Source organism: Lygodium microphyllum, chromosome 7 (assembly GCF_053477565.2).
Source record: "Lygodium microphyllum isolate KBCC chromosome 7, Lygodium_microphyllum_v1.1.10, whole genome shotgun sequence".
Lineage (NCBI taxonomy): Eukaryota > Viridiplantae > Streptophyta > Polypodiopsida > Schizaeales > Lygodiaceae > Lygodium > Lygodium microphyllum.
In genome coordinates this window covers 30,836,135-30,851,184 of record NC_141141.1, presented here as the reverse complement: position 1 = coordinate 30,851,184, position 15,050 = coordinate 30,836,135, and the positions used below count along the sequence as shown (strand labels likewise).

General features: G+C 38.8%; 1 long non-coding RNA gene across 1 annotated transcript; it reads right to left on the bottom strand.

Moving 5' to 3' along the window:
- Nucleotides 1–1,135: 1,135 nt before the first annotated feature.
- Nucleotides 1,136–2,050, bottom strand: LOC148033318 (uncharacterized). The gene is made up of 2 exons (XR_015691458.1): nucleotides 1,770–2,050; nucleotides 1,136–1,614 (listed from the first exon to the last, which is right to left on the bottom strand). It is a non-coding gene; the product is annotated as an uncharacterized LOC148033318 (long non-coding RNA).
- Between the last annotated feature and the right edge of the window lie 13,000 nt (nucleotides 2,051–15,050).

Below are 15,050 nucleotides of genomic sequence, written 5' to 3'. Positions count from 1 at the left end.
TATTTGACCCTTACAAGTGCTCCCTTTATTCTTTTGCTTGCTCCATTTGGTCCATAATGGGGTTAAGAATAGTTTTTCTAATAACGTAGTAGAGGTGATTCGTCCTTACACTTGGCAATAAAGATGTTTCCTCTTTTATAGAAAATAGAGTCAGTTATTGATCTAATGGCCTATAGAAGGCACCCTAATGATGAATAAAATTGGTTTTGTGTCCACATTCTCAATGAAGCCTTATTTGTTGTCTATTTGGACCCTCCCTTAGACTTAGATATATATTGCATGGCCTTTTTATTAAAATCACAAGCTTACTTTCTTCCTAGTGGTTACCATACAGACTAAGCAAATGTCCAAGATTTATTCCTAATAGTTACCATATGGAACAACCCAATGCCCAAGCATTCTTTGTTCTCCTTTGTTCTAAGCCTCCTATTTTCATATATATTAAGGAACTTCAATTGGTGTCTTCATTAAAGTGGCCTTTTATACCATACAAGGTTTACTCCCTAGTTATACCCTCCCATATGAGCATGTAGACACAAATTGTATAGTTCTTGTGTAGATCTAAGCATATAAATAATGCATTTATTTGAGAAAGCATTTACTTGGGGGAAAAGAGATGTGATAGGGGAGAGATATAGCTAAAGACCATGAACAACTTAAAATTTATCTAACTTACATGACATATGACTAAACCTATTGTGCAAGTTTGTACAAGATTTAAGATATTGATCAAGGGTATTGAACCATAGGAAGAGCCCCATAATACCCTTTACAACTACAAATTAAAGAAGCACAATGCAAAACATTTCAAAGAGTATTTAGAGAGACCTTATGTTGCCATAGTGCTTTCCTATTTGATCAAGTGCATGAAATTTAAGAGCACTCTTCTTGTCAATGTGATGCTTGCTACAAGACCTACTTCCTTATTATTCAAAGAAATCAATGCACTCTAAAACCATATAGGCTATGTTATGTATCACTAGTCATAAGTTAAAATGATTCTTATAGATCTTTTAAGTGATGGAAGATAATCAAATACCTTATGAGCCTTTTGTAGTTGACCATGTGGAGTATTTTTTAAATCCTTAGCAAGCACTCAACACATTAATGAATCCCAAATTTTATACTTAAAGACTTTTGAAAAGTGTGCCATGAACATGAGTTTATTACTAAAAGAAAAGTTGCATGTCACTTTATTGTGACAAGCAAGTGTCAATCTAACTTTTAACATTATTATTGTGCTTCATAATACTTAGAGGATGATACTCTATCTTGAGTGAATATCAAGTAACAAGAAAGTGGCTTTCATCCTTATTGTTGTCTTTCATGATACTTCTAGGTTGTAGATATTGTCATTAGTGTATACTAGAACTTTATTTTCTAGAATAGTTTGTGAGATGGCACTTCAACAAGCACGATAGCAATAACACTCAGATTTGAGGAAATGAAAATGGCAAGCCCCGGTAGAGACATGCTCTTGGACTTGGCAATGATAAGCACATTTGGTACTGCTTGTACAAGGCCCACTATAAGTCTTGCTTTGGTATCCACAGAGGTTTTCGGGGAGATTAAGATCTTCTCCTATGGCATCCTTAGAAGTTTGAGTTGAGCCACCTGGCAAACAAAGCAAGGAACATAGGTTAGCGAACAATGGCAAGCAATATAGTTGGATGATTATGGTTCATTAGAGGGTAAGGCAATGTGTGAGTGCGCTTGTTATGAAGAGATTAAGGTCTAAGTTGAGCTAGCGAGAGAAAGGGGGGGGGAACCTGCTGGTGTCGAGGAGGCTGATTGGAGGGAAGGAGCCACGAAGAGCAAAACGACACACATGACGAGAAGGAGGCGGGCAGCGGAGGACGCCATCGAAAGAGAGAGAGAGAGAGAGAGATGAGAGAGAGATGAGTGCAGCCTCTCTTGTTGGGGTTCACAGTCGTTATATACCCCCACATAGCCCAGCAGCGAGCTTCGAGAGGCCGCTCTCCTTTTTCACCACCACCTCACACCCCCTTTTTCCCCAGTCGGTGGCTACCACGAGTGGTAAACCACTTGTTTTGACAACCCACAGGTTCAAATCTTGCGATCTTTAATCCTATTGCTAAATGACTGTATGGGTGTACGAATTGAACTCAACAACTTCTAGTCACCATGCTTCCACCCTTCTAATTGTGAACTATAATACCCTCTACACACACGCACATTCTCTCTCTCTCTCTCCTTTCTACCACCTAAAACTTTGTGCATGTGTGTAAATTTGTCTGTCTGTCTCTCTCCACTTAGAAGTAAAATACTAACCCACTACCTCTTGACATTCCTTCCAGCTTGAGTAACATCTCAAGCACTCCTATGTCACATCAATGTGGATGCACATCCTATACATGTCATGCACAAAAACAATATTTTGATTGGATACATGCATAGATAAAGGGATGATCTTAGCATATATCATATATGTATGTAAGCTAGACATGTTATTAGATAACATTATAGGACTTGCTAAAAAGAGAATATAGAGGATTGTGAATCACATGTAGTCCCGGGACTTCCATTATGAGGTGTCTTTACTAGATTGCAACCCAATTTCAAGCTCCAATATGCAAGTTACATGTTTCATATAGCTTTTAGTGTTGCTTTTCAATTTTTAAAGGTTTTTTAAAGGTGTACAAATCAAGACATCTTGATAACATCATGGGAGGAATAATGCATGCAAATTCTAGATAGGACACTAGTGGCCTAATTAAATTAAAGAATTTTTGAAAGTTTCTTATATTCAAAAAAGTTAAAGATCTTTCTTTCTGGATTATGAATCTCAAATAAGGGGATACACTTTTATTAATGCCAAGGTACAAATAGAATAGTTATTAACGATAGATATGTATTACCAAGATTTTCCATATTACATTATGTCTTCATTAACATTTGATATGCATACATGGTCTATGTATGCCTTATGTTAACCACCATACACATCCCATGCAAATTTTAGAGGCAACCAAAAGAAGGAAAAAAACCTCAAAGGCACAAAAAAGAGAGAAAGCAACTATGAGTCAACAATTGCAAAAATAAGTGCCACATGAGTTTTTTTTAAGGCACTTATAATTTTGAAAAATAATATTTTGATGTAACTATGAGAATCTCTCTCACTCCTATGCAATTTGTAAGAATATTTTTATGTTTGAAATAGATCCCTAATAGTCAAAAGGTTAGGGCATGGCATATCCATTCACCATAGGATGAGACACTTTGATTAATCTAGGCCATATGCATAAAAGCAAGAAGCCGAACTTGAGCAAGAAATAGGCGGTGTGCCCAACTTTCAAAGGGAGCGCTCATTTTGAAAAACCCTATGTATAAAAGTGAAAAGTGAATGGATAAGCTCATTCTAGTATGCAAACTAGAGAGAGTGTCATCCTTGCTTCTTACTTCTTGCTTGCTTGTGTGGAGAGAGAGAGAGAGAGAGAGAGAGAGAGAGAGAGAGAGAGAGAGAGAGAGAGAGAGAGAGAGAGAGAGAGAGAGAGAGAGAGAGGGGGGGGGAGGGACGGAGAGAGAGAGAAATTGAGAGAGAGGGAGAGAGTGAGAGACTAGTTGGAGAAGCTCTTCTCCTCTTCTATCTTCTTCTTCTTCCTCCTCCTCCTCCTCTTCTTCTTCTTATTTTTCTTTCCTTTCAACACACAAAGCTTACATGGATCGAGTGAAAGCAATGGAGGAAAGAGAGAATTCTTGAGGATCTGCATTCAAATTTGGAGCCATAGATGTATCTTTAAGCCTTGATTACAAGGAGAAGGATGACTTAGTGAGCTCACTACACTCTTCTTTCATTTTTTTAAATGATTTTGAGTTTAGATATGGAGAAGTAGATTAGCAAGCAAGACCTTGTAATGGTTAGGTGAGAGATATCTATAGATGCATTGGTCAAAGTGCTTGAAAAAATACACAATCTGTGTAATCGAGTCCAAGTTTGGGTAATGGTCACCAAGTGCAATAGGATTGCACTGACTCTGTGAGACTGTAGAGTCCCAAATATACTCAGACTCAACACATAGATATGCTACCAGTGCAGATGCATCACTCACAGCATATCGAGAACCTATCTAAATAGGCAATCATGGACAAAAAAATGACAGTAAACAAAATACTTATATATTCTAGTAGTCCAATTTACATGTCTAGATGAAGCACCATGGTGTCCCTAGGAGACAATTAATAAGAAAACATACAAGGGTTGACTACTCCAAAATACAAGGCATAAGCTAAATCACCATGGTTGCAATAGCAACACAACAATGGAGCTAGCTATCTGTGTGGATGGAATTGTATATGTATGAAACTATTTATATAGGTGAATTGGAATCCTTATCACTTCCTCGTTACTAGCAAAGCAGAGAAAAGCATGACACCACATTGCATCATCCAATCTAGGGTATTCTAAATAGATGATGGGACGTGGTTCCACAAATACTTTGCTTTCACCTCTACATCTGCCAAAAGTTAGTGATAGTCAAAAGCACCTCAACTCACTCCAGGGCGGCACTCTATTGTTTCTCAAGAGCTTCACAATGTTCCTTGAGCAAAATCCACTTAGGGTCCTTAGAGGAACTACTGATTGAGAAGTTAAAGAACTCTTGGGCAAGGGGTCTTTGCAGTGCTTCATCGTCAAGAATGGGCTCCTGTTTCATCATTTCCATCCCTTTACTTGATGATGGTGGCACTGAGGTTGTGCCTTTCTCTACCTTAGCTATTCATTAGGTGTACTCCTCCTCTTGAGTTTGATCTCTGTGAATCAAGATAGGATTTAGGCCCACCCTACCATGAGCTACAACATCTTTGGTAACCCAAATGGGCATTGAGGTTGTTATTGCCTTGCCAAGCTCTACGAGCACATCTTGGGAAACATAGGTTGCGATGGGCTCCTTAGCCTCCCGTTGGAGTTTGATCACTGAGCTTGTTGCAGAAGGAGAGGTGGCAAGGGCTAAAGAAGAGGGAGCACTACCTTGGGAGTAGTGGCTAGCCCAGAACTACATCAGAGGTTGGGATTGTGCATCCACATTCAGATCATCATCATGAGGGGGCAGGCATGATAGTTGAGAACACAAATCTACGAGTGTAGCTCGGAATTTCTGCACCCCTTCACCCCAAGATTTGCGCATCTCTACATCGAAGGATTTTTATAAGATTTTGAGAGACATGGGCACGATCTGTCAGTATTAGTGGCCACTACCACCTATTTGTAGAGGAAGATGGACTTTGTTTGTACCCACCACAGGAGTTGGAATCTGCAAAGTCCAGTTGAGACTCTTGACAAGCCAGAAGGCGTTGCCATTGCTCCCAAAGTTCCACTTGTTGCTCTTGAACTTGGTCCCAAAGGTGCACATTCTCCTATCACACCTACTCCATTTTTGTCCAAAGCATATGCGCCTGTTGTTGAACTTGCTCGTGTGAACAAATTCTTGCTAACACATAGTCGAGGCAACATTGGGAAATTTTGGGGTAGAATTTTGTTGGCATGTGAACATCGAAGTAGGGGTTGTGGTTTGAATTAGAGTTGGGACAATTTGAATAGTAGTCCTAGTAACAATAGCAACAAATTGATTGGATATCTACTACGAAGCTTCCTCTCACTAGATTTTTGGCTACAGGAGGTTCTCATTAGCATCGCGCACAACATGACTTGAAGTCAAGCCTACTATGGTTAGAGTGGGAGGACTCTGCTATAAAGGTGTGCTAAGGGGTGGCTTGAGTTACTTCCAGGACCACATGCTTTTCCTCATTGCCATCATTTTTGAAACATCCAATATACAGAGTTGTATCTGCAAGCTCCTATATTGCGATGGGTTGTTCTTTTGGCTAGGCATGTGCACTATTATGTGGGGAAGAAGGAGTATGGTTGTCAACATCAAAGGTAGTAATAAAGTAGGTAGGATCCATAGTGGTAGCAGGGGAAAGAGGAAGGTGAAATGTTGACCATACATGATCCTCAAGGACTTCACATCTAAGGGATAGGTTGCCACTTGCTTGCACTCCACCCATAGTCTATTAAGAAAAACTCTTGTCCAAGGATTCCTGGGTAAGAAGAACGTAGAGGCAACCCTATGAGAGATGTTGAAGGCCTTCACCTACAAATATAATGCTTCCAAAAAAAAAACTTGAGTACCTCTTGCTTGGGATTGTGGTTACCGGCTATGCCACTAAGGTGATACTTGTTTTTTGTGGCAAGCCCAAAAATAACTTCCATGTCAAGACTAGGGAGTAGAGAAAGGGCCTCTAATGCATCATCCAAGGGATATGTAGCTGCTCCTACATGCGTTGAGGGGTGAGATTGTAGCAATGTCATGCCAATTCAACTTGTGGATTGTGATGTAGCTATTGGAGGATGGATTTAGCCTCAAGGTGGACATGGGTGCTCTCCCAAGGTAGAGCAAGGAAGGTGTCAAGGTGCAAGTGGTGCACCCAAGGCTTGATAGCCTCCTTGTTTGCAATCAAGGAGCATTAGTGTTATCCTATCGAGGTGAAGGTGGAAGGTAAGCATGGCTGTCAATGGGAAGAAGTTACCAATGAAAGAGAAGGGGAAACATACAAAGTGTATCAAGAGCACAAAATGGTGATGATAAAAAAAGAAGACACAACAAGGAGAAACATAATGAGCAAGTTTCTTTTGAAGGGGCCTTGATGCATGAAGGTTCAAGTGTTTGAATGTGGCCAATCAATGTGTGCCACATCAATAATTGTGACCACAAGAAATTATGAGTATTGCATAATTCTTGATACATCATACCATCACTTATAAGAGCGAATGGGCTAGAGTATGATGAAAAACATTTAAAAGGGGGCACATCACCATAAGTGTGGAATCAGGATTAAATTCAATCTACACTCCAAGAATTATCAAAATTTCAAGATAAGACTAGGAATAATCAAAATTCAATGTGGAAGGGGCCACTTTCGAGTCTCAAGGGCACTCCAAAGCAATTAAGAAAGGGCACACCAACCATTTGCTGAGTAATGCCACATTTGGACCATTGAACAAATGTAGAAGGAGATTTCTTTGTAAATCACTAAGGTAAAAAGAATTAGATGGGCTTGCATGAAAAATCCAAAACAAGTCGCTCCATCACATCTTGAGTTTGTTAAGAAGCCTTTCCATCCGCCGAGTCTTGAACACTATCACCACATGTCCTCACTTAAAGAGCCACTTCTTGGAGAGGTGATCCACCTAGTGTTTCTATCAGAACTGGACTCCAAACAATAGATAGGAATTCTGAGTCCAATCTTCATCTAGCTTTGCTAGTCTGTCAATCTAGAATGGGATGGACTCGTATGGAAGAAGGCAATCACAGTAATCCTGAGACTAGGAACAATGAACTCCATAGGCATGATTGCCTCAATGCCAAAAGCAATCTTGTAAAGGATAAGGCCTATTGCAACATTGAAAGATATGTTGTAATCCCATAACACTACTAGGAGCTTTGTATACCAATCTTTTGTGTGTTGCTCCACCTAGCTTGGTAAGGATTTTACATAGGGTCATGTTGGTTGATTTGGTTAGGCCATTTATTTGTAGCTAGTATATAGGATTTCTTATGAATGACCATGCAGAAGGTAGTCATATGCTTAATGAACTTATTGACAAAGTGAATACCATAGTCACTTACCAATTCCATGGGGCAACCATAGCAAGTGAAGATATCCTTGAATAAGCACTTAGACACTACTTGGGCTAAATTATTCGGGAGTGCCCAAGCTTATACCCACTTAATGGAGTAATCCGTTGTTGTAGTGAGGTTTTATTTATTCCTAGTTTAAGATCCCATGGGTTCGTTTATTGGGAGGATTGACAAAACCCAATCCCCATTTTTGAAAGGGTTCTAACAAAAATATCGAATGAAGTGGTAAAATTGATCCTGTTGACCAAGTAGCTAGCAAGAATCACATTGCCGAACAAACTTACGAACATCTCCATGCATGGTAGGCCACCAGAATCTACTTGCGGGGTTTTGTGATAGTGACGTCAACTTCAAATTAACCTCCTGCATTTCCTTGATGAGCTTCCTCCAACACATCTTTCTATGTGGGGAGAATCATGTGCTATAATTCTATAGATAAGGTCCAATGGTAAAGCTAATCGAGGATAGATTCAAAATGCTGATTATGAAGAGCTAGGCATTTGTGTTGGTCCATCAAAATGTGGTTTCCAAAATCTAGAAAGACCAGCATTCCCTTGTACCAAGTCCAAGGAGGGTTATGTGGATCAAGTTCTAGACTATCAGTTGCTATGGAAAAGAGTTGAGTGTCCAAGAAGTCATCATTGACTCCTAAAGAGGATTCTCTGAAATCTAGTCAAGAGACGAAATCCACAATGACATGCTCAGATCCCAGTCTATGCACCACTTTAAAATCAAACTCCTCAAGCAATAGCATCCATCTAGCCAAGCATCATGTGACATTCTATTTCTTGACCAAAACTAGAGCAAAATGATCCATATGAAAAACAAACGAACACTCAATTAGAATCTTGCTAGATGATCACACTACCAGTTGCAATATCCGATGCATCCACAAAGACATTGAATGATTTTATTCGATCCAAAGGGACCAAGACTAGGGCCTTTGAAAGTAACAGTTGCAAGAGATGTTGGAATGCTAGATCTACCACCCCATTCTAGGTGAATGATGATTTAGGAATATGGACCAATTGATTCAGAGGAATAGCCACATGTGCTAAGAGGTGTAGATGTCATCCATGCCAGTGAACCTACCCAAGAAATCACAAGACAGTGGATGGGAAATCTAGAACCAGAGCTTGCATAACAACAACCACCTTGTAGGAGTCCATAGTAATTCTATCTCCTAAAATGACATGGCCCAACAATATACAACCTTTTATGGATGGCAAAAACACACTTCATGGGGTTAAGATGAGGTAGAGATTTCTCCAAGCAAAACCATATCACAATATAGACAAATACTCCCCATGCCACAATGGAAGTAATCTTGGGTTGATCTTCATGAGCAAGTTGGACTTGATTTTATCCCCTAAATCTATCCAAAAAAGAATACATTTTGTAACTAGCTACCCCATCTAAGATGTTGTCGAGGTATGGAATGGAAAATGGGTCTAGGATAGTGGCAACATTCAATTTCTTGTAATCTAGGTAGGTATGTAATTTCTTATTTTTATTTGAGACAATGAAAATTGGGGGAATCCATTTTGGTCAATCTACGAGAGCAATAAATCTGAATCAGAGGAGTTGATCTAGCTCTTCCTTAACCAATTTGGCCATGTGCAAATTCATGCAATACCTTTGCATGTAGACTAGAACAGCATCCGATTAGAGTGGAATCTCATGCTGATAGAACCTAGGATCTAATCCTTTCTTTTTTGAATAATCCCATGCATATACATCCTTCAATTTTGTCAAGAGGGCAATGAGCTACTCTCAAACCTTATCTTCATTGGCTTAGTATCTTCTGGACTAAGATAAACTATGGAAATCACATCCTCCATGACCCTAGTCAACTTTTGCATTTGTGCTCCAAATTTCCTTTCTTGTCTCAATACTTTTGCTACATTCAATTCGCCTATAGTTGCAGATTGAGTCACTTCTGCTCTGAAATCGTGATTTCCATAACCTTACAAACTTGATTTTTTGTTAATACTCGCTCCATGGTAGGATAAGGTGGAGAATGTGGATTGCTAACCGATTTGCACGACATCCACAATACAAAAAGGTTCCAAACATGCATTTTCTTTGCTAGGAAACCAACTTCCTCATCATCATCCAAGCCATCCACCATGTTGACTATCTCAACTACCACTAGTCTAGAAGCTACTGATGGAGGTGGGATTCTATTTAAAAATATCCTAATTTTGTTACGACCTCAAAAATTTGTTCGTTAGACCACAATCCTAGTTATGATTTACCCAAGCTTACTGCAACTAGGGTTGTCTCAGAAAGAGGTGGTAATCCTCACCTGCTTGCTCCATGCTCAATACCACCAAAGAAATAAAAAATGGAATACTTGCTACTTCCATCAAGACTAAACGGTGTCATGCCACTACGCGGGCACATTGTGAAAAACTCTGGAGTGCATCATCATCCGACTTTCTTATTGATGTAGAGAGTCAATGTGATCTGAGTCATTAGTACTAGTGTGAGTGGCATGAATGGTCCAAAAATACTAGATTTTTGGACAATTTTAGCCAATTTTTTATATTGTCTATTGTAACACGTGGCAAATCTAGCAAATCAAACATCTCAACTATTAAATACAAACAACATTATAATACATAAGAGGATTTGAATAACTCAATAGATTGAGAAAGACAAGAGAAAAACGCAAGATTGGGCCCAACCTCCCCCATGGCAAAAGCCATGGTTTGCCATCCTTAATTATATATTATAGTTTTATGTGGATATTTGCATTCATATGTTATATATAATTACAAAGAAAGTACAAATATCAATTGAAATACACAATTCTAAGAGTCAAGAGGTATCCTGTAACATGCTATAGCTGCTGTAGAAAATTTTGTGCTCTGAATCTTGATGTTTTGACATCACTATAATTCCCAAAATGACTTTTGAAGCTCTAAATTCCGATTTTGGATGAGGGACCAACAAAAAAACTCAGTTTTCACCATGTTTTGTTGTTTTGCGTGCGATCCTGTTGCTTTTATAAAGAAAGCTAGAAAAGCCTTCGAAACTTAATCACATTAAGAAAATAGCAAGGTATTCCATAAAGAAAGCTTATTTCAATAAAAGTATATCTTAAATCTCATATTCTAAAATAATCTATATTAAAAACAAATAAATTAATAGTACTAAGAACAATGATCTAATTATTACTAAAGAAGTTTAAACTTATAACTTACAAATAGAGTAATAATTTTAATAATAAAATATCATATAAATACATAATATTAAATATTATACTTAAGATAACTAATTATAATTATGAAATTTATGCTTGGACTTACGCTAACACCCAGTGCTATCCAAAGCCACCGCTACCTGCTCTACACATCAATCGAAGCATTCACAATTATTAAAAAATAATTAAATAAAACCCAACAAAAGTGAATACCTAGTAGTCTTCAGCTACAAAATTAAATAGGTTAGAACTCTATACTGACCTTAATATAATTCGAATGTGCACTCTAAACTCATAAACGTCCATTAATTTGATATGTATTTTGCGGAATCACTTGCTGCTGTGGAATCACCTACATGCACATTAAATTGTCCACAATTGCTATTAGCTGCTCAATGTGCAGATTCAGAGGGGGTGGATGTCATGCCACTACACGGACACGGTGTAAAAAACTTTGGAGTGCATCATCATCCGACTTTATTATTGATCAAGAGAGTTAATGACATCAGAGTCATTAGTGCTAGTGTGAGTGGCATGGATGGTCCAAAAATACTAGATTTTCAGACAATTGTAGTCTATTTTAGATATGTTGGATATTATTTATTGTAAATATTTGTAAAAGCTAGGAAAACTTCTAGATTAGGATAGCATGCAAAAGGCAAGTTACTTTTTTAGCCAGTTATGGGATTTTTCATAAAAAAGAAAAGATGGGCGAAATCACACACGTCACGATTGCAGTTGACAAGCTGAAAACTACATTTTGAACTGGAAAGAAGAAGAAGTGATCTAGAAGATCCCTGACCAGGTGTTCTAGGGTTTACCCCCCCTTTCGGAGCCAACGGAGCCCTCAGATTTGGGTTCCGGGCAGCATAGAGGAAATTCTTGTATTGATGCACTTTTTTAGGTCTATGAGGGAGCTCTAGGAGATCTAATGCTTGGAGAGTGCTTCTGAGTAGTGCTAGACAAGGAATTCCAAGTTCTATCAATACATATTGATTTGATTCATTATGCTTTGTCTTTATCTTGTTTACCTCTTGTCTATTCTTTTTTTTCTCTTCCATCTCCTAACTCTACTTCCTTCTATCTCTGATTCCCGCTGGATACGACCTTTCAACAAAAACCCCTCCGACAACGGATAGTTCCAAGAGGCCGCATATTTGTTGATTTGAGATGTAGGATATTGGTTTCCGATTCATTAGATTGAAATCTTGACAAGTGGCTACTATAATAATGTTGACTCCTGAGACACTATTGAGCAAAACATTGTTAATTACTTGACCCTTGAATCGAAGAGAAATCACTAAAATACAAGGTCTAATAATGGTCCTATTGGAATTGGCTCCTATTTTAGCTTATGAACTTCATCTACCACTGTGGTTGTAGTTAGGGCTGCCACTTTTGGTTTTGGTAGTATATGCCTATTTGGTTGAATCATTTGTAACAAATGGTCCTTGAATGCAAATACCAAATTTAGCGAATCCCCCAAAGAAATAGTGATATAGACCAGTTCCCATGTGGTGTATGTTTCCAAATTAGTTGGAACTTCTTGTGAAGAAGTCTAGGCCTTAGGTTCTAGTGTTGGCCAGTTCCATTCCACCCTTTCGAGTATTGAATCTGGACTAGGAGTTGTGCATCACCACTGGTACTCCTATTTTCCCTTCCACTCTCATAGGTATTGATTTCACACTAGGAGTCAACTGTGGATTCTGCATCACTGCCAATTATCCTATGGTCTCAGGTAGCTCTTTGATTTCCACCATATTGAAAAAAGGAAAGGCATTCTGATCCTAACTTTGCCTTTTTTGGGCATCATAATTTCCTCCTTGATCTCCTCAATTCCTTCCTTGTTCTCTATGACCCATGTCAAGAGATGGATAATCTTGTTTGGTGTAAACAATTGTTAATGCCACTATTGTAGATGTCTTGGGGGTATTCCGACTGGTAGGCTACACTCCTCTTATGCCTTGTTGCCAATTTGCACGTTGCGCTCCTCTTGCACCTTTCCGTGCCCTGGCATTTCCCAATCTGACTCCTAACATTATATTGAAAAACCTTCATATTGTGAATAGCCATCTGGCAAATATTGCACCATCAGTGATTGAGACCAGAATCGGTCTCATTAGATGACCCAAATTGTTATGGCCATACAAAGGCACCATGGTCTCTTTGGGAGATAGCAATAAGAAAGGCCAAGGCTTATATCAATGTATACATACAAGGGTTGACTACTAGCATAAGATAAATAACCATGGCTGCAATAGCAGCATGATAATGGAGCTAACAATGTGAGTGGATGAAATTTTATGTGTGTGAAACTGTACATATGGGGTGTATTGGAACCCTTATTACATCTACTCTACTCGTATATAGCCTTTTTTTCCCACAATTCCTTGAGATCCTTCCGTCACTATCTTTGATAGACCACCACCTTTCATTACTATACTATTGTTGTCATCTTTAATTGTCACTTAATCCACCACCAATCTACGCTACCCTGCACTTGATAGTCTATCAAGTCTTGCATTGGCCACAAAGATTTAGAGATATTGAAAACATTTTGGTTTGGTTTGTCCACAACCAATAAAATCAACCAAGGAGGCATACACTCTCTTCTTTGTGTAGTGGAGTAGGAGCTTACACTCTAAAACAATGCTCAAATTAGTTTACAAAGAGGGGATCGAGAGGGTATCAATCTATTTATATATATATATTTATTTTTCATTATTAATTCAAATTATAATAGGTTTAGCGGGGAGAAACCTTGCAAAAGGTGCAATATTCAAATCTCAAAAAAATTCAACAAAAAAAGGTCTCTAGATGCCACATTGAGAAAATAGGGGAAGATAGAATCTTAATAGAGGGCTTTTGTAGAAGGGATCAAAAGCAAAAAAAGGGAGCATCTTGTTTATTCCTTTTAAGAAAGTAGAACCTTATCTCAACTCATTAGGCATTTGAGAAAAAGGGTAAAGAGGGCCACAATTATCTATCTTATAGGTTGTGGCTCCTCGGGTACCTATCGTCCCTCATCTACAAGTAGTTAGGAACGTTGGCCTTATTAGAGAGCTCAACCATCAATAGGGCCTCAACACACACCTCTTGGCTATTAGCCATGATGGTCACCATTGGCCCTTTAGAGTTGTGTGTGACCTTTCACTCAGACAATGCAACTCCTTCCTTGCACCCTCAACCATAATTCCAGGTTGTCAAAGATGCCCCTCAAACACACCCCTTACTCCCATTAAGCCTATGTCCCTATGCTCAAATGCCACCTCACATGGATCTTCAAACAACTTTCCATATAACTTGGATAGCACATTCTTTTGGCCATTCTTAACCATCTGTGCACTTAGACGGTAGTGCATTCTTGATCAGTTTCCATAATAGGCATGTGTTCACCATAGGTTTCACCAGTCCCTCAATTGCTACACCTCATGCCCACTCAAATGGGTCACCTTAGTTGGCCAACTGACCAACATCACTCTAATCCATCATCTACATGTCGTCATGGACTACCTACATGATAACATGGGCCTATCCACCCCATCATGATTACCCTCTATCATAATTCAACCTTTTGAATGGATGTGTCTCCACCACTTTTTCATGCTTGGACATTGGGCTTAACCAAGCACTCTAGGCTACACTTCGAAATTTTTGTCCATAAAGCAAGGTACCCATAGGCTTAGGCACTCCTAGCCGCCCTTGGCCACCATTGTGACATTGGTTTTGACACCACAAAAGTCTTTGATCCTCATGGTTGTGGCCCTTGGACCTTCATACTTTGACAATAGAAACTTTGCCACCCTTCAAGTATTAAGAAACTCCTTTTTTCGAACCACTAAAGACAACATGAACCCCCTTGATTTTGGCTTGGCCACCCATAGCCAAGCCAATCATACATGATAACAATTCCCACCTTGGTGACATTAGGCATTGATTGCTAGAAACATCGAGAATCTATCACAATTAGTTAGGATCCATATGCATTATTGCAATCACATGTCTCAACACTTACACATAAGTTGTGCCAGTGCTAGCGTACCTTGGAACTAAATGTCAATGCTAAATTGTCTCTCCTCAACTCATGTCTATAACATGTCTACATAACAAATATTGATAAAATGTCTATAACATGTCTACATAACAAATATTGATAGAATGTTTTTAGTGGGCCATCGAGAAGT